Here is a 19,672-nt window from a genome sequence, read left to right on the forward strand (position 1 = left end):
AGGACACATTGACCAACAGTAAAGAATGCCCAAGTTAAAAATAAAGATTAAATGCCTCCCTTCCTAGGATGCCAGGGCTGGTCCTCATTTGATGATGACTCCCTTCCCAGGTGCAGGGCCATGCTGACTCGCTTGTGTACATGCTGTTCCGTGTGTGTGTGTTTTTTGAAATGTATCCCTGACTTGTTTAATGTTCTTTGTTCTGACAAGATATGAAACGATGCTGGAGACCATGCTTCTCTGAAGCAGTTTCTCAGAGTCATCTGGGAATCAGGCTTCCAATCTATCGTCTTCAGTTTGGCTCAAATAAAACTCTTTTCTATTCTAATTATAGAGTGTTTATTGATTATTTTTGTTAACAAGTCTTATATTTCTAGAAAGAGAGAAAGGAAAGAAGAATTTAAGAAAATAAGCAAAACAAAGACATGTTCATGGCCAGATTAGGTCTGCCCACTTCAGGGATATAAATACTACAGAAAGCATTGAACGACCTCGTGTCTCGGGACAGCTGTAATAAATACGTCAGTGAGATAGAGACAGGGTCTGTGAACATTTGCACACTTACACGCACACTCGGCTTATGACTAAGGTGTCCCTACAAATAAGTGAAGAATGGGCGGGCTATTTGATAAACCAGGCAGGAATAACTGGGTAGCCATATGGGAAGATAAAATTTTCTCTCTCTCCCAAGCCACACACGAAAATGAATTCCAGATGGCATACAGATCTAAACTTTAACATCCTAGAAGAAAATGTATTTTCTTATTCATATTCTTATTCCTTAAATAAGACACAAAAGCACAAAACCTAGAGGAAATGAATAATGTATTTCATGACATCAAAATGAAAACTTTATACAGCAAAGCCACCATTAATAATAAAGCAGGAGGGGATTTTTTAGCCAATAAAATCAATAAAGACTTTTATCTGGAATACGCAAACAACTCCTACGAAGCATCAGGAAAAAGAAAAAATAAGTAATAAGAAATAAAATGAGAGATATAAATATACAATTCAGACAAGAGGGAACTCCAATGCCGAACACACATATGGGACAATTTAATCTCATTCATATTTAAAATGATGAGATAACCTTGGACACTTCAGATCAATAACAGACAATCACAGATATGGGTGAGGATGTGCTCACGGGAGGAGGGTCACGGTGCAGCCGAGTGAGATTGATGAGTGACACTGGAGCTGTGTGTGCCACCTCCACGTGCCCCCTCTAAAGCAACTCACCCACGTGCTGGGGGAAAGCAATCAGGAACATTCAGGCAGCATCATTAGTTACAGCAAATATGTGGAAACAACCAACATGCCCATCAGCGGCAAAATGGATAAGTCAGTTGGAACATAACAAAATGAAAAAATTTACTGTTGTTTAAATGAATAAGCTATGTGCCTCAAGGAGAAGAGATCTCACAATATAGTGGGAACTGAAAAAGCAAACTGCAAAATCGTAAGTATAGTGTGTTACCTTTGGCATAAAGGGTAAAACAAAAGCCGTGTATGTTACATTGTTTAAACTACAGAAAAAAAGGGGTGGGAAAACCCAAGTTTCATTTTAAGGAAGATTCTGGGGATGTACAGAGAAGAGAGGAGGACAGTTCAAAGCACTTTGATCTTTCTTTTTTTAAAAATTATTTATTTTTATTTATTTAGTTTTGGCTGTGTTGGGTCTTCGTTTCTGTGCGAGGGCTTTCTCTAGTTGCGGCGAGCGGGGGCCACTCTTCATCGCGGTGCACGGGCCTCTCACTGTCGCGGCCTCTCTTGTTGCGGAGCACAGGCTCCAGACACGCAGGCTCAGTAGTTGTGGCGCACGGGCTTAGTTGCCCTGTGGCATGTGGGATCTTCCCAGACCAGGGCTCGAACCCGTGTCCCCTTCATGGGCAGGCAGATTCTCAACCACTGCGCCACCAGGGAAGCCCGAGGCACTTTGATCTTATCTAGGATCTTTCATGTATTATTTTATACAGATTTTACCTTTTTAGGACATGTTAGATTTACAGAAAAACTCAGCAGATAGTACAGAGGGTACCATACACCCACTCCACCCCCTCTTCCTGGAAATAGTGTTCCTTATTATTAACTGTACTTGTGCAGTACATCTGTTACAATTAATGAAGCAGGATTGATACATCATTATTAACTGAAGTCCACAGTGTTCATCCAGGGGGTACGGGTTTAGACAAACGTATGATTACGTGAATTCACCATTACGGTACCCTACAGAGTAGCTTCACTGCCCTGAGTATCCTCTGTGAGCCCCATATTCTCTGCTCCCTGCTTGCCTCAAACCTCCCATAACCACTGACCCTTTTACTATCTCTCTCGTTTTGCCTTTTCCAGAATGTCATAGAGTTAGAATCACAAAAGTCTGTAGCATTTTCAGTCTGGCTTCTTTCACTTACCGATGTGCATTTCAGTTCTCTCCGTGTCTTTTCATGGCTTCATAGCTCATTTTTTTTCAGGGCTGAATAATTTTCTCTTGTCTCCAGGGACCACCACTTATTTATGCATCCGCTACTGCAGGACACCTTGGTTGCCTCCAGTTCTGGGTGATTATGAATAGGCTGCTATCAAGTCGCCTCCAAGATTTTGTCCAAATGACCATGGATGTGTTCACACCAGTGTGTGGCTCTGGAAGCCATCGTCCAGGTGAGCAGAGGTCTGGTTCCACCTGTCTCTCCAATGTCAGGTGGTGATTTCCCTGCCGGCTCAGTTCTCAGAGGGCCCAAGAAGTCATTGATGTTCAGTTTGTCCAGCACTGTTCTTGCAAGGATGGGAGTGAGGGCTTCCAAGCTATTCATATGGTGCAGCTCAACCAGGAGGTCCTTGTCTGTTCCTCTCCGACTTCAGCGCTCAGTCTTGGCTCCGGGAGGGGACCTGCTCACCTGAGATGCTTCATGCACACAGGTCCTCCGATGAACTTGTCGTTCTGCAGACTTTCCTACATGCCTGCCCAACACCCCGCGAGCAAAACGCATCAGCTCAGAGTCTCCTCTTCCCCAACATCTCAGAGCTCATCCCGGCTCTTTGTGGTCACAAAGCTCACATCTCAGGAGAAGCTGGCTCTGACTGGTGCGCAGAAGGCGGCCAGTGCGCCGAGCATCCTTTGTGGCACTTCCGCAGACTCTGGGGTGCCCGGGCTGCGCACAAGCGTGGCCTGTATTTGAACCTCACTTCCTTTGTCTCTCCTCTTCACATGAATATTTATCGCGAGGAAAGCCAGGCCAGCACGCCAGACCCCATTCACGGAATCCATCAACAACTCCTTTGTGAAACCTGACCTGGGGAAGGAGGATTGAGAGGGAATGAATGTGTTTCGTTTTCTGAGTCACAAGGTCTGTGACGAACAATATTCAATGGGCTTTTGTTCTTTTATTTCTGTAGGACCCAGAACTTTGGGAGAGCAAAGTGATGGGGAATTGGTTGCAAAATAAAATGCCATCGGTTCGAAGGGAGGCCTCTAGGGGCTTCCATGCTGTGCTCCCGGAGACTCTGACTCCACAAATGCACTCACAGTTCCCACCAGGGGAGGCTCTCTGCCCTGAAGGAGACGCCTACCTGTGCAAAGCCTGGGCTCCACGGTCCCCCCACTCCATAGCACAGCCTGGGTGGTCAGCACGCCTGCCCCCAGCATCAGGACCTTGGAGGAGGGCCTGAGTGCCAGAGACCCTTCCAGGCCAGGGTACGATACTTGTACCCAAGGCTGCATCTGTTCAATGTCCAAACAAGAGCAAATCCAGCCAATTTGGGGCGAGGTGCCTTTCAGACAGTTGCCTGATGTCCTGTAAGGCAGCAGGCAGGTCAGTGAACCCTTTTAGCCGGGCATGATTCAGGCAAAGCACCCGGCTCCAGGGCCTCTGTAGCCCCACAATCTACATGTCACAGGGTCCAGAGCTGCCACCCACTGTACCTCCTCCTGGGGACAGACCTTTTCTCTCCTGCTTCTTCAACCAGCCGGCGAGAGGAAGCCTCCCCCTCTCCCCATCCCTGTGTGCTGACGGCTATTCCTTCTTTCCCAGGAAGCCCACTTCCTCGGGAGCCCCGCCCAAGTTCTCCTCCTGAACCCTGCTACCGACCCGACCCCGGCTCCACAGTATTTCCTCTTCCACAGGGCAGCCTTTCAGAGATGAGATTGCTAGCAGGGACCCTCTGTGTGTGTGTGTGTGTGTGTGTGTCTGTCTGTCTGTCTGTCTGTCTGTCTCTCCCCCCAGCACACACACACAAATAACCCAGTTCTCTTATAAAACTCCCCAGCCGCAGAGCCTCTTCCCTGAGACGGGTCCCAGGTGCCCTTGGGCCTGAGTCTTTCTCTCCAGGGTGCTGGGAGTGGCGCTTCCCCAGCGGACAGAAGCCCTGAGGGTTGAGGCTGCACAGTGGGCCCGGGAGGCCAGGCTCTGGCTGGAGCTCGTGGTGGCCAGCGCAGCACATCCTCGGGGGTAGGCGGCATAGCCGGGCCACGGAGCTTCAGTCAGCTCTGCGGGAACCACGGCACCCACAGAGGACGCCGACGCATGTGATGAGCGGCATCTCTGTGCAGAGCGGGACCGCTGGAGCCTCGAGGGCTGTGTGCAGAAGCTCTCCACTCGCGGGTCTTCCCAGAACCTTTCCAAGGAGGCCATCAGGGTTGGCTCTGGGACACAGTGCTGTTCTGAAGTCATATCTATCCCGAAAAGGAGTTTATGGTTGCTTAAATTCCCTTAGGGTTAAAAAATAGATTTCTCTCATAAACTACACAGGAAATTAAAACAAAGTTCTAACATCCCGCCGGGGCCCCAGGTGTGGGTCCCCAAGCGGGCGGGCTTCTCTGGGAGCGGGATCACAGCTTTCGTCCACACGGCTCCCCCTGACCGGCCAGTGCACCCACCCAGCCACCACAGGCAGAGGGCCCTTCCCTGACAGGAGACTGGAGATGCCTGGGGGTGCTGCCCCACGCCCACCTCCAGGACCATTGATACCAGGGAACTTTCGAGGCACAGTCCAGGCTCCGAAGTTCTCCGTAGGGTCAGGCTGAGGCCAGCAAGCTACGCTTGCACACATGTGTACCCAGGTGCCTGTCCGGCACCCTCATGTGAGTATCCAGACCCTCAGAGTTAACACATACAAGCTGAAAGTCGTAACTTACCTCAAACCTGGGTTTCTCTGCTGTTTCCATTCTGAGACATGCCCCAGTTCCCCCAGGCATCCCGACTTTTGGAATAATCACCCCCTCATCTTGCTCTATGGTTTTATCACTAAGTGCGCATCCCTCGATGTGAAAGCCCCGTCTTTCCTTTTCCTTGATACTTTCATGTCTCTTTTAATCGACAGCTTACCGCCCCCCTCCCCCTGCCCCGCCACCGTCTCTGTTTTTCCTTAATTTTTCAGCTGTACAAGCCACATCGTTCAATCGGTAGGGTTTGCCGTCATCAGGATTTTGCTGATTGCACCTTCGTGGTGCAGAGCTGTGTGTTCCCCTGTCCTCCACGTCTCCGGGGAGTCTAAAGCATCTTTGGGCTCAGGGACCACCACCTGGGCCAGACCACAGTTGCTTCTCTCACAAGGAGGCACCTGGTATCTGGTTGTCCTTCTCTTTTTGCCATTAGCATTGCTGACACTCACCACTTAGATGCATGGCTTCACTGGGAGATAACGGTGATATTTGCACCCTGTCATTTTGTTTTCCTTTATTAGCCGAACACATTTTGTAAGGAGATGCGTTCTCACATCCACCACGTGTGATGATGTGGTCTAGTAAGTGTTTCTTCTCTAGGGATCGAGATTGGACTCTTCCATGTGATTTACCTAATTTTCAAGAAAACAGCTTTCTCTCTGTTGTCTACTGAGTTTTCTTTTCGTACCATTACTGGAAGGGGCCTTGATCAATTGCAGTTTTTACCCTGCAGAGGCACAGGCTGTGTCGTCTGGGGTCAGCGGTGGCCTCGTCCAGTCCAGGCAGCCCCTGAATCCTGCAGATGTGGACTCTTTGCTGTCTGATTGTCAAAAGGCCCTGGATCAGCCTCAGGCCGGGCAAACCAGGCTCACCTTGCAGGCTACCCAACTTAAGGCTCAGAATTCTCCCTGCAGTGCCATCCGGGCTGGGGGCTGGGCCCTGTGGGTCTCAGTTGGCAAAAGTGCCTTCTGTAGTGTTTTCTATACTCCCCCAATTTTGCTATCTCATTACTCGTTTTTAGGTGAACTGGGGAAAATGTAAAATCTATGCTGCTACCTGCCACTGCCATCTCCCCAGAGCGAGGTTTCATTTTCTTTACATCACTTGTCGTCAAGGATAAAAGCCGTTACCTGTTTCCTGAGTTTTCCCTCATCAGAAGGAAAGTGTCCTGTGAATAAGGACTCGGCTTTGTTCAATGTGTCCTCCCAGGCCCAGGCACAAAAAGCGTCCAGTGGCATTTACTAAGTGAACCAGTAAGCATTTACTGAATATTTATTCTATGTAAACTATGCACACACACTGTCATTTAACCTTCCCCTCAGCATTAAAATGAGGTCTTGTTATTTAGCCCCATTTTAGAAATGAGGACACCATTGTGTAAAGAGGTAGCAATTTGCCCAGGACAAACATCTAGCAGGGCAGCCAGCTGCTGGCTCGAGGCCGCATCCCATCACCAGACGTGCGGAGCAACAGGGGCACCAGAGCATCCTCAAGATCCCAGTGTCATCCTCACAGTGACACCTCAAGAGGGAAGGCGGGATGGAAGTCGTAGGCAGGGCGCCAGCCCACTTCTGTGCATGCACCCATCACACACAAAGGGAGGACGGGAGGAGCTGCAGGAAATCATGCTGAAATGAGCAGGTGATTCTTTTCTGGGGACACTGATGGTGTGTGAATTTTATCATCATTAATTTGTTTTAAAATGAGCACATCAGATAAAGATAATTTTAGGCAGAAAACAACAACAGGAGAACCTCAATGTAAAAAGCCATCCACCTTGGGTCCCCTTGTTGGAAGGGGGTGGGGTTGGCGTCCAAGCGCCCCTGTTGCAGGTCAAGGGCAGACAGGAAAGAGATCTTTGTACCCATTTCTAGAAGGAGCGTTGACTCACGTCTGTCGTTTCCCCTGGGTTCAGTGTGGTGTTACTAGGTACCTACTGTGAACATAAACTCCATCAGTGAAGAGGTCCCCGTCTTCTTTATCTGGCATGGGCCTTAGAACTTTATTAAATTTTTGTCAGGCACCAGGAAACATGCAAGTTAAAATGATAGAACCCAAGTCTCAGGCTGTCTGGACCTAAGTAAGTGACGGAAGCTCATGGGGGGTGTGTTACACTGGTTATTCTGCTGCATTTGTACCCAGGAGCTCACCAACGGGTCCATCTTCTGAGGATGGTAATGAGGAAAGAGAAAGGCCTTCAGCTCCAACGTGAAGAAGTGGATGCAACTGTGCGGTCTAGTGGTGCCTGGTCGACCAGTAGTTCTCGGGGAACGTTGATTCAATCGAATACATGTCTCTGTTGATCCACAGATGCCCAGGCCAGTGGGTCAGAGAGGAAAGTACAGCAGCCATTTAGCAAAGAAAACTCTCGGTGTTGACTCCTGCCTCTGCCTGCAACAAGAAAGAAAAAGGGCCACAAAAGGAACAGTAACTTTCAACGGTGGCAGGGAAACATAGTGGCCATAGGACTTGAAAGTCTGAATTCCAAAGAAAAGTGTATCTCCATAGATGAGGAGGTGTCTATGTCAGCTTCCATCCCAGGGAAGAGGGGCCGGGTCTGGCTTCATGTGGACAGAGGACCAGGCTGGCTCAGACGGAGAGTTTTCAACAAGAAGGTGAAACTAAGATGAGCCTTAGACATCCAAGGGGAGCAGGAAAGGAATCGGATCTGGAAAACACCATATTCAAAAATAAGTCTTTTGGGACTTCCCTAGTAGCGCAGTGGTTAAGAATCTACCTGCCAATACAGGCGACACGGGTTTGATCCCTGCTATGGGGAGATCCCACAGGCCGCAGAGCAACTAAATCCATGCACCACAACTCCTGAGCCCATGTGCTGCAACTACTGAAGCCTGTGAGCCTAGGAGCCTGTGCACCGCAACAAAGAGTAGGCCCTGCCAGCCGCAACTAGAGAAAACCCGCTAGCAGCAACGAAGACCCAGTGCAGCCAAAAAATAAATAAAGGTTTGACTTTAAAAAAAAAGTCTTTTGGGGCTTCCCCGGTAGTGCAGTAGGGGGGCCCGCGTACCAAAAAAAAAAAAAAAAAAAGTCTTTTAATCTGAAAATGATTTTCCCCACCTACTTCCAAGTTTCACAGAGAAATTGAAAGTGGAAGAGGGGCAGGGAAGTAGGTAAAAAGTACGTATATCTGTGTATTCTTGGGTTGGTTGACTTTCTGGCCCTGTTAGAATTGAACGCGTGGGTAAAACAAGGATTCTGAACTTCAGCTCAACCTCCTGCAGTGTCATCCTGACAAAGAAGGGAAGATGTGACTTGGCAAAACCACAGCAGGACTGAATCAAATGAGAGACTCAGCTCAACTGGACTCAGAGCTGTCCGTGTCACCAACGTACATATAGATATAGATATAATATATAAATGTATACATGAATATCTATATTCTTTTTCAGGTTATTTTCCCTTACAGGTTATTACAAAATATTGAGCAGCGTTCCCTGTGCTATAGAATAGGTCCTGGTTGGTTATCTATTTTATATATAGTAGTGTGTATGTGTTAGTCCCAACAGATGTGATTAAGTTAAGGACCTTGTCTGCGTGGGCCCAGTCTGGTCACAGGAGCACTTAAATGGGAAGGAGGCGGCACAAGTCAGACCCAGAGGGACGGCATCACGAGAGGATCAGCCAGTGCTGGCTCTGAGGAAGGAGGAAGGGGCCACAACCAAGGATGCGGCACCTCTAGAAGCTGGGGAGGCCGGGAAACAGGTTCCCCCCTGGAGCCCCTGAGGGAGGCAGCCCTGCCCACACCTTGATTTTAACTCCTTGAGACCCATTTCACCCACTTCTTTTTTTTTAACATTTTTATTGGAGTATAATTGCTTTACAATGGTGTGTTAGTTTCTGCTTTACAACAGAATGAATCAGTTATATATATACATATGTTCCCATATCTCTTCCCTCTTGCGTCTCCCTCCCTCCCTCCCACCCTCTCTATCCCACTCCTCCAGGAAATCACAAAGCCCATTTCTGATAGAAAATAAACGTGTGCTGTTTTCAGTCACTCGACTTCTGGTGATTGGTTACAGTGGTCCCAAGAAAGCAACAAAATTCGTAACTTGCTTAACCACCAGAAAGAGGGACGGTTTTATATTCTCCTATTCTCTAGAAAAAAACAATAGCAACAAGCAGCCCCCCCAAAAAACCCCACACAGATTCTCCACTCTTCTTTTACACAATGTAACAGTAGTACAATAGAAACTACAAAGATGAAAGTCTGAATTTATAGCCCTTAATAAAGAGAAACAGATAATAGAAGCAGATTGAGAGATTACAAATTTATTGAAATTAGCAAAAGCACACTTTTAAAAATTGTTGCCAAATGGTAAAGAATTTAGAGGCAAAGATGACTATAATAGGTGAAAGAACAGGGTACTTAAGGAAATTAATGAAAACTAAAATAAAACAAAATGTAAGTTGTATAGTTATAAAAATAATATCTGAAATCATGATTAATTTATTCTTTCTGCAAAAGAAAGGATCAGTGGTAGGTTAATAGAAATCACACAAATTGGAGAGACAAAAAGGATGCCCAAAGTGATCTGTCAAGTGACCTCACTTTTCTGTTCTTGGATTCTAGAGAGAGGTTGAGAGAATTTGGAGCATAAGAGGTTATTAAAGAAAAAATAGTGAAAAATATTCCAAGTTAAAAAAAAAATCAACTCAGAGACCCAAAAGCTCAAAGAACTCCAAGCAGGATTAATGTAAAGAAAATTACACCCAGGCAAATCATAGAAAAATTGCTGAAAATTAAAACTAATGAAAAACATTAAAAAACCCCAGAGGATAAAGACCCATTGTGTCCAGAGGAGCTGTTACAGGACTGGAGACTGACTTCTCAACAACAATGTCACCAACAATATATGTCAACCTAGAAGTCTCTGTCTAGTGAAAATATCTCCCAAAAATGAAGATTAAATAAAGGCATTTTCAGGTAAACAAGGGGAGAGAGCTTGTTTTCAGAAGAACGATAATACAAAAAGTTCTTTGTACAGAAAAATACTGCGAGATGAGAATTCCAACCCCCAGGAGGATACGCAGAGCATGAGGACTTGTGGGGAAACACTGAAGGGTAGTTTTGCTCTTTTTAAGCAGATTTCATGAAAATATATGGGACTTACAAGTACAGAATGGAAATACATGGCGACTATAGCACAAAGTATTTGAAGAAGTACGTAGAAGCATCTTCCTATAAGACTCACATCGTACATGATGTGGTGTAATCATATCCAAGGTAAATTGTGCTAAGCTCAGAATGTCATCCTTAGAGCAAGTATTAGTTTTAAAAAAAACAGTTACAGTTAAAAGCCAAGAGGTTTATTTTTTCTTTCTACCATGATGGGATAATAGGGACTGCTTTCATTTCCTATCTTAAACAACTAGAAAACCAACAAAACAGGTGAAAGAACAATTTTCCAGACATGGATAGTGACAACACAGGACAGTGATTCCCTGAGAGGAACAAACAAAACAAATAAAGCAGGTCCTACGATTGCCCCAGCTTACCACCTGGAATTTGCAAGTAGAGACTGATGGGCATGCTTTGTTTAGGAGACAGAATTTAGCATTTAGGGATAGCAAGGTGGATATGATCTGTGAGACGAAATGCCAGAGAAGAGGTATCTGCAGAAAGAAAGAATATGATCAATCTATGGAGGGGTCCCCTTGAGTCTTTGGCTGAGCAGTGACCTGCACACAATATGAGGAAGGGACTCACAGGAAGGGCAGGCAGATCCTGGGGTTCCCTGAGGCTGGACAGAGTTTACATTCCCACAACGGGACCCGAACGATCTCATAATACAGAGGATGCTGCACAGAGGCCTCACTCAGCAGTGAGGCTAAGTCATCCCCAGAGCCCCAGAGATTGCTCTGGATGCACACCGAAGGAGTTAAAAGATGTCAAGAAATGGTACAACTGATCCCGAATAATTTTACTGCATCTCAGGACATATTCCAACAACATTTAAGGAAGACAACAAAATACAACAAAAGACAACCTAAAATTCACAATGTTTAACATTTAACACTTTTTCTGCTTCTTTGCATACCTTGTATTTTTAACCAAATGTTGAACCATAAATATAGGCACAGAAATAATGCAAATAGTAGAATAACAAACAAGGGTGTTAAAATAGCTGTTACGAATATGCTCCTTACATCTCAGAAGATGGAGAAAAACATGAGCACGTTAGGAGAGAAATGGAAGACGTATACGTACATATACAAAAATAAAACTTCTAGAGATGGAAAACAGTGTCTCAAAAGAAAAGTTTACTAAATGGGATTAAAAGCAGATTAGACACTGTACAAAAGTAGTATTAGTGATCTAATAGAAACAAACCAAAATGAAGCACAAAGAGGATAAAATCCTGAAAAAAATAAAACAAGTAAACAATAACTTTTCTGAGATAATATCGAGGAGCCTTGGGGGACAAAACAAATATTTAAGTAATTATTCCAAATTGATAAAAACTATAAACTCACGAATCCAAGAAATCCAACAAACCTCAGTCTAAGAAACATGAAGAAAAGTGCACTAAGGCACATGACTCAGATATCAAAATCAGACAAAGACATTAAAAGAAAAGGAAACTACAGACCAACATCCATTATAAAGATGTTAAAATCTTTTAAAATATTTAGCAAAATAAATCCATCAATATATTAAAAGGATAATACATCATTACCAAATGAGATTAACCCCTGGAATTCAAAGTTGGTTTAATATTAGAAACTCAATTAATGTAATTTACTATATTATCAGAGAACAAATAAACAAACAAACGGAATACAGAAGAGACATTTGCCAAAATTTTAAAGCTATTCATAAAACAAACAAATAAATAAAAACTCAGCAAACTATGAATAATAGGAATCTTCCTCAATCTGATAAAGGACATACACAAAAATTCTACAGCTAACATAATACAAAGGAATGAATAAAGCCCCCCTAAGACTGGGAATAAGACAAAGATGTCCATCCTCTCAACAACTTGTCCTGCAGGTCCTAGCCAATCCAATAAGGCAAGAAAAAGAAATAAAATTCTTACAGATTGGAGTGAAAGAAGTAAAACGGTCTTTATTTGCAGGCAGCGCAATCATCTTTGTAGAAAACTTCAAGGAACCTACAAAAGAAAGCTATTCTAACTAGTAAGTGAATTTAGTGAGGTTACTGGATTTAAGGTCAGTTTACAAAAGCCACTGTATTTCTAAATGCTAGAAACAAATAACTGAAAGCTGAAATTTTAAAAAATGTATTTATAATAGCTATTTACAATATTTAAAATATGCTTACATTATTTAAAATCAAGGTGTCACCAGGGCTGTATTCCTTTCTGGAGGCTCTAGAGGAGAATCTGTTCTCTTGCTTTTCCAGTGCCTGCAGGCCCTCCGCTTTCATTGGCTCATGGCCCCTTCCTCCTTCTTCAAAACCAGCAAAGCTATGTCTCCCTGACTCTTCTTCCACTGACCACATCTCCCTCTGACCACAGCTGGGAAAGATTCTCCAAATTTAAAGATTTATCTGATTAGACAGGACCCCTCTGGATAATTCAGGATAATCTCCTCTTCTCAAGGATCTCAGAGTCCCCTTTGCTACGTAAGCTAACATTCTGAAAGTTTCTAGAGATTAAGGCATGGACATCTGGGTGGGGGTGGGGGGTGTAATTCTGCCTACCATAAACAACTACATAAATGAAGAAATAAATCATGACCATGAGTTGGAATAAAAATTATAGTTAAATTATGAGTTCTCAATAAATTCACTTAATGAAATCTCCATCAATATCCCAATGACCTTCTTTCTGTAGAAATTAATAAGCTTACTCTAAAGTTTATGTAGACACGCAAAGGAGCTACGTGAGTTAAAATGATTTTGAAAAAGAAGAACAAAGTTTAAGAACTTACACCACCTGCTCTCAAGACTTATTACAAAGCAGCAAACAGAGTCAATGTGGCAAATATAGACACATAGATCAATGAAACTGAATAGAAAGTCCAGAAACTGACCTACAGAAATATGATAAATTGATTTTTTGACAGAGGCACTGAGATAATTCACCGGGAAAGGTTGATATTTTCAACAAAGAATCGCCGAGAATACATATCCATATGAAAAAATAATGAAGCTCAACCTTTTACTCCATATAGAAAAAGTAACTTGAAATAGATACTAGAGCTAAACTGAAGTGATAAAACTATGGATCTTCTGGAAAAATACTTAATAGAAACACTTACTGGCCTTTTGTTAAGTAAAGATTTCTTAATAGGGTAGTAAACTGTAAATTTTTTAAAATTGTAAATGAGACTTCATCAAAATTAAAGCAAGAAAATGAAAAGGCAAACCATGGACTGGGAGAAAAAAGTGGCAAAACATATCTAAAAGACTTCTGTCATGAATATATACAGAACTCTCACAACTCAATAATAAGATGATAAGTAAAACATTTAAGAAATGGGGAAATATTTGAACAGATGCTTTACCAGAGAGGATAAACGTGTAGTTAATAAGCATATGAAAAGATGCTCAACATCGTTAGCCTTTAGAAGAACGCAAATTAAAACCATGATGATATACCTCTTCACACCCACTAGGATGGTGAAAATTTAAAAGACTGAAAATACGAAGTGTTGCTGAGGATACAGAGCAGGGGGAGTTTTCATGTGCTGCTGGTGGGGATGCAAAGCAGGACAGGCATTTGGAAAATAGTTCAGCAGGGTTTGTAAAGCTCGATGTGCACTTACTGCCTGACCCAGTAATTCCAATCCTAGGTATTCTTGAAGAAAACTGAAAACATATGCCCACTCAAAGAGCTGTGCACCAATACTCATGCAGATCAGCTTTATCTGAATAGCTAGAAACTGCAAAGGACCCAAATGCCCATCAAGTGGTGCGTAAATGAACACATTGTGGTGTATCTATATTACGGAATACCAGTCAGCAATAAAACAGAATAAAATAATGATATTTACCGATGCTGCATATCTACATGGCCGATTATGTTAAATGAAGGAAGCCAGATGTGAAACACCAATACTGTAAGACTTGATTGATATAACATTCTAGAGACATCAGAACTGCACTGGTAGAAAGCAGGTCAGCCTTCGTGGGGGGCTGGGGTGGGAGAGCGACTTGACGGCCAAGGGCACGGGAGACTTTGGGGTTGACAGAAACGCTATATGTCTTGATTGTGGTGGTGGTGGTAATGACAAAATTCACGAGATGATACACTGTAGACTGGTGCATCTTATCGTATATAAAGCATACTTAATGAGGTAAAGAATAGTAAAATAGATTCAATCCGAAATAAGGCAGGAAGGAGGAACAAAGAATAGATGGGGCGAATAGAAAACAGACAGATAGTCGAATTAAAACAGATCGGTCAACTATTCCTTTAACTATAAATGAACTAAATGCTTCCGTTAAAAGTCAGGGACAATTGGACTGGACGAAAAGCACCACTAAGTTACATGCTGTTTATAACAGTTGCAATTTAAATGCAAATAAGCAGGTGAGTTACAAGTAAAGACAGCTAAATAAGCTACAAGGATATGTTGTACAGCCCAGGGAAATGTAGCCATTAGTTTGTAACAACTTTAAATGGAATATAATCTATAAAAATATTGAACCACTATGCTGTACACCTGAAACTAATATTATATTGTAAATCAACTATATTTCAATAAAAATAAATATTTAAAAAAATAAAGGAGGTATACAATGGAAACACTATTGACTAAAGTCATATCAGACACAGAGGGCTGAGACAAGGAAGAGGAGCAGATAAAAGGAGGGGCATTATGTAATGCAAGGAAGACGAATTCATTCAAAAAACAACAATCTTTCACGTGTGTGCGCACACACAAAATGAGGTTCAAATACTTGAAACAAAAAACTACAGAATTAAAAGAGAAAATAGATGCACAATGGAGTGGGAGGTTTTACCGGTCCTCTCTCAGTAATTAATAGATCATGTAGGTATAAACAATAACAATAAAATTAGTGAGGTATAAAAGATGTGACCACAGTACCACCCATTCAAACTGATGAGCACTTCTGGAATACTACCAACCAAAACTAGAGTCCACACTGTTTACAAGTGTTCACAGAATCGTCATCAAAACACACAGTAAACTAAGCCTTAAAATAAATCTCAGTGAAGTGCAAAGAACTGAAATCACACAAATTATATTTTCTAAGCACAAGAGAATTAAACTTAAAATCAATTACAAGATTGTTATTTATAAGCACCCATATATGTGAAAATTGAATGACACTTCTAAATAATTCATGGGTCAGAGAGGGAAATTACAAGGAATATTAGAGAAAATTAAACTGAATAGCAATGAGCACGAGCATATAAAAATTGGGGGGATGTTAACTCAGTACTTAGAGGGAATTTCATAGATTTAAAGTTAAAGTGTAACCTTTAAAAGTTGTATTAAAAAATAAAAAGTGTGACGTGAAAAAAACGACAGATTAACAGGAAAAAAGTTTTTGATTTAAAAAGAAGAAATAGTGAATTAAATTATATATAATTCTATCTTAAGGAGTTACGGGGTAAAGCAAATTAAACCAAAAGAATTAGAAGGAAGAAAATAATAAAAACGTCAGTAGCAATTGATGAAATAAAAAACAGACAATAGAGGAAATGAACAAAGTCAGTAGGTTATTTGAAAAGATTGGTATAATTGATAAACTTCTAGCTAGATTAATGAATTAAAATGTTAGAAAACACAAATTACCCATCAAGGATGAAAGCACCTGGCTACACAATAAAAGGATATTAAAGAAATGCCATGAACAACTTTCGCCAATGAATTTTACAACTTAGCTGAGGTGGAAGAAAATATGTTAAAAGCCCAACTTATCAAAACTAAGAAAAGAAGAAATTAAAAATCTGAAAAAAAAAACTTCCAAACAAAAAATTTTCCAGAAACTCATGCTTTATTAGGGCATTTTAACACATGTTTAAGAAATAATACCAGTTGTACAGAAACTCTTTCAAAGAATAAAGAAGAAGGAAACACTTGCCCACAAGTCCAGCATCAATCTGATACTAAAACCTGACGCAGATTTTACAAGAAAATAGAATTAGGGACCGATATTCCTAATGAACGTGGAGTAGAAAACCCTTAACAAAATACTAGGAAATCAAATCCTTCAATATATCTGAGAGTAATACAGCATCACCAAGAATTTAAAAATCTGTCAGAGTACTCATAGCTTTAAGAAGAAAAATAAGTGAATTTAACAACTTCATAGGATATATTTATTACAAATTTCAATTAGAGTTCGATACATTAGAAGCAAACAAAAGGAAAAATTTTATATTTCTATTTAAATTTCTATTTAAAATTTTGTTAAAAACATAGCATGCTTAGGAATAAATCTAAGGAGAGATGTGCAGATCTCTGTAACAAAAACTGGAAAACGTGATTAACGATAAAGAAGACATAAATGAAAGGACAGATTTATCTTGTTCATACTGGAAGACAATATTTATACACGCTCGTTTCCTCCTCAATATATCCACATCAGTGTTCTAGGGTTGTCGTAACAAAAGGACCACAGGCTGAAGGGCTTTATCCACAGCAAAGAGTTCTCTCGCCGCCTGGAGGCTGGATGTCCAGAACCCCACTGTCGGCAGAGCTGGCTCCCTCGGGTTGTGGGGAGGTTCCGTCCAGCGCCCCCTCCCACTTCAGCACCAGGGGTTTCTTGACACTTGGAAGGCCTTCTTCCCAACTTCACATCGTTCTCCCTCTGTGTCTGTCTCTAGGTCTAAATTTCCCCTTTTTATAGGGACACCAGTCATATTGGGCTAGTGTACACCCTAACAGCTTCAGTCTAACTTGATTTTTTTCAAAAACCTTCTTTCCAAATAAATCTGCACTCACTGAGTAGCACAAGAAGACCCCAGCAGAGGGCTGGCCCGAGGAGTCAGCCCCGCGGGGCCGCTTCAGCAGAGCCTGGGGAAGGATGTGGTTATAATTCACCCCTTCACACCGTATTTGGTGTGGCCGGGGCGTTCTGGGCCTGGTGCAGGCACCACAAGGACAGCGTCCAAGCCCCTCGGGCTGAGAGTCCAGAGCGGGAGATGGAGCAAGGGGCCACTTCACAACCCAGGGCAGGGGCCCAGGTGCCTCCACGTGGCAGGGGCATGAGACACCTGCTCGCTCTGACAGTCTTTCTCAGGAAACGTGAGCCCAACTCCATCCAGCTCTTTCTGCCCCAAGACCCTCGTTACAGAAGCAGCTCACCTTTACGCCTTTCCTGCCCACTGGCCCCAGCCTGTGGGAATGACCCCGCTGCTGACATTATAGCCTCGTGTCGTCGACCTTCTGAGAGAGAGACGCCGTCCCTGCCGCCCTGCAGGACAGGGACGGCAGCGAGGCCCACAGCTGCTTCCTCGGAAGTTAGCGCTGCCCTCGCTGCTGTTTCTTCTGCTAGTGCCTCAGTCTGCATTGGCCTGGGGGCCTGGCCCCCCCGTTCTCCGCCCCCCCCCCACCATGTGCTCCCTGGTCAGTGTCTGTCCCAGACTCCAGGGGCAGCATGAAGGCCTGGCCGCTCAGCTCACGTGTCCAGATGAGAGCTAGGCTCCTACAGATTTTCCATGGGGCAGGTTCCCAAAGGCAGTGGTCACCGGTCAGCCCAGACCCAGGGCCCCGAAAGTCCCAGAAGTGCCGTGCCATCGCCATGGTGCCCCAGAACGGTCTGTGCAGGGCACACGCTGCCCATGGGTTCCGGCCAAGTGAACAGGAGAAGGGCGGGGAGGAGCCTGGTCTTGGAGTCCACGCAGAGCCAAGGGCGTGGGTCGGCCTGTGACGGGCAGTGAGGCCCCAGCCCAGGCCCACCCTGGCTGGCGGCTCGGCAGCGGCATCACCATGGTGACTGTACCTCCCACCAGGGCGCTGGGCCACCCCCAGGGGTCACTGTGGCCATGGTGGGTCCTCAGAGGCCCTGCCTGGACGTGGTGGCTGCTCTGTGAGCCCAGCAGGACAGAATCCTGGAATCAGATGCACAGTGCCCCCCTGCCTCTCCCCTCCCAGCCCCTCCGGCCCAGCTGGGGCAGAGAGGCCGCCCCCCTTGACTGTCGCCTTGTCAGTGCACTTGGCTCCCTTTCTTGGTTGAAGATGTGGATACCACTGTTACGGAGGTGACGTCACTTCACAAAGAGCCGTCCGTGTTCCCCAGAGCCCAAGGCCCCTCCCCAAGGGAGGCAGCATCGCACTGGGGGCTGGGCTGCAGCCACCCCTGGTCTCCCCAGCCTCAGTTTTCCTTCCCAAACCGTGCATTATTTTACCAATGTTTCTGGGCTGCTGGCAGCATCAGAAATGCACATGGTGGTGCTGGAGCCTTGCCCAGCCAGTGCCCAGCAAGCAAGCTTTCTGTGTCCATCCTCCCAAAAGCTGGGCACCCTGGAAACCCCTGTGCGTCCTGAGACGTCAAGGGCATGTAATCGGGTGTCTGATGCTGAGCCCTGTTCGTCAGGAAAATGCCTGCCTCTCACACGGAGAAGGAGACCCTATAGGAGATGGAAGATTGGCCCACAGGCCAACCACACAGGCAGCCCTCGAGGTGGGGTTTTATCAGCTCAGTGAGGTCATAGGGAGTCTGAGAGTTACCCATGCTGGTTAGTGGGAAAAAGGTAAAGTGGGTTATTATTAATTCAGGGAGGTTGTGGGGTTTTGGTCTGTTTTTGTTCGTATATTCAGTCCGTGAGTGGAGACAGGAAGAATAATAGCGATGTTTAGGATGCTGTGTAATCCTCACCACTCATGTGACCTGGGCACCGACGTCCCCACTTAATGCAAGTAAACTGATAAGGAAGCCGGTGCCCCCACCCAACACTAACCCTACCCCCCAGGCCCTACCGCTGATCAGTGGCAGCGACGGGCCCCAAACTCAGCTCTGGTTGAACGTGGGACATCATGTGAGCCCACGGCCAGATCCAGCATGGCTTCCCGCATGTGACGAGCACCCTGGCCCGGCGCCGGGTGACGAGTGACGAGAGTGTGGGAAGGAGCCACTTCCCAGGGGTGCGGGTGGGACAGCCCCGGGGGTCTGGGGCCCAATCCCTGACCCTCCCTGAGCTGCGACCCCACGGTTCTCCGAGACGGGACAGACAGGACACTTCAGGGACCAGAAAACTCGCTGAGGGACCGGCTCCCACAGGCTGTGAATTAACCCGGATGTGGGCTCAGCCACGCCAGGAGCTCTTCGCAGAAGCAGAGCCGAGTCGTCAGGAAGGACACTGTTATCCACGTTAAGGATGGGGCGGGAGGACCAGGGACGGAGACCAGGGCGAGACGGCAGCACGGAGAACGGCCACAAGGATGGGTCCACTCGGTGGCTCCAGAGCCAGGCATGATGCTAAGGACCTCTTTAGGGCGTGTACGTTTCCAGGCCCCAAGGGCATGTCGATGCAGCTCCCTTTCCAGAAGGCCTCGGGGCTCACCAGGGCAGGACAGCAATGTCTCAGGTGACCACGGAGAGGC

Source organism: Neophocaena asiaeorientalis, unplaced genomic scaffold (genome assembly GCF_003031525.2).
Source record: "Neophocaena asiaeorientalis asiaeorientalis breed wild unplaced genomic scaffold, Neophocaena_asiaeorientalis_V1.1 scaffold242, whole genome shotgun sequence".
Taxonomy (NCBI): Eukaryota; Metazoa; Chordata; class Mammalia; order Artiodactyla; family Phocoenidae; genus Neophocaena; species Neophocaena asiaeorientalis.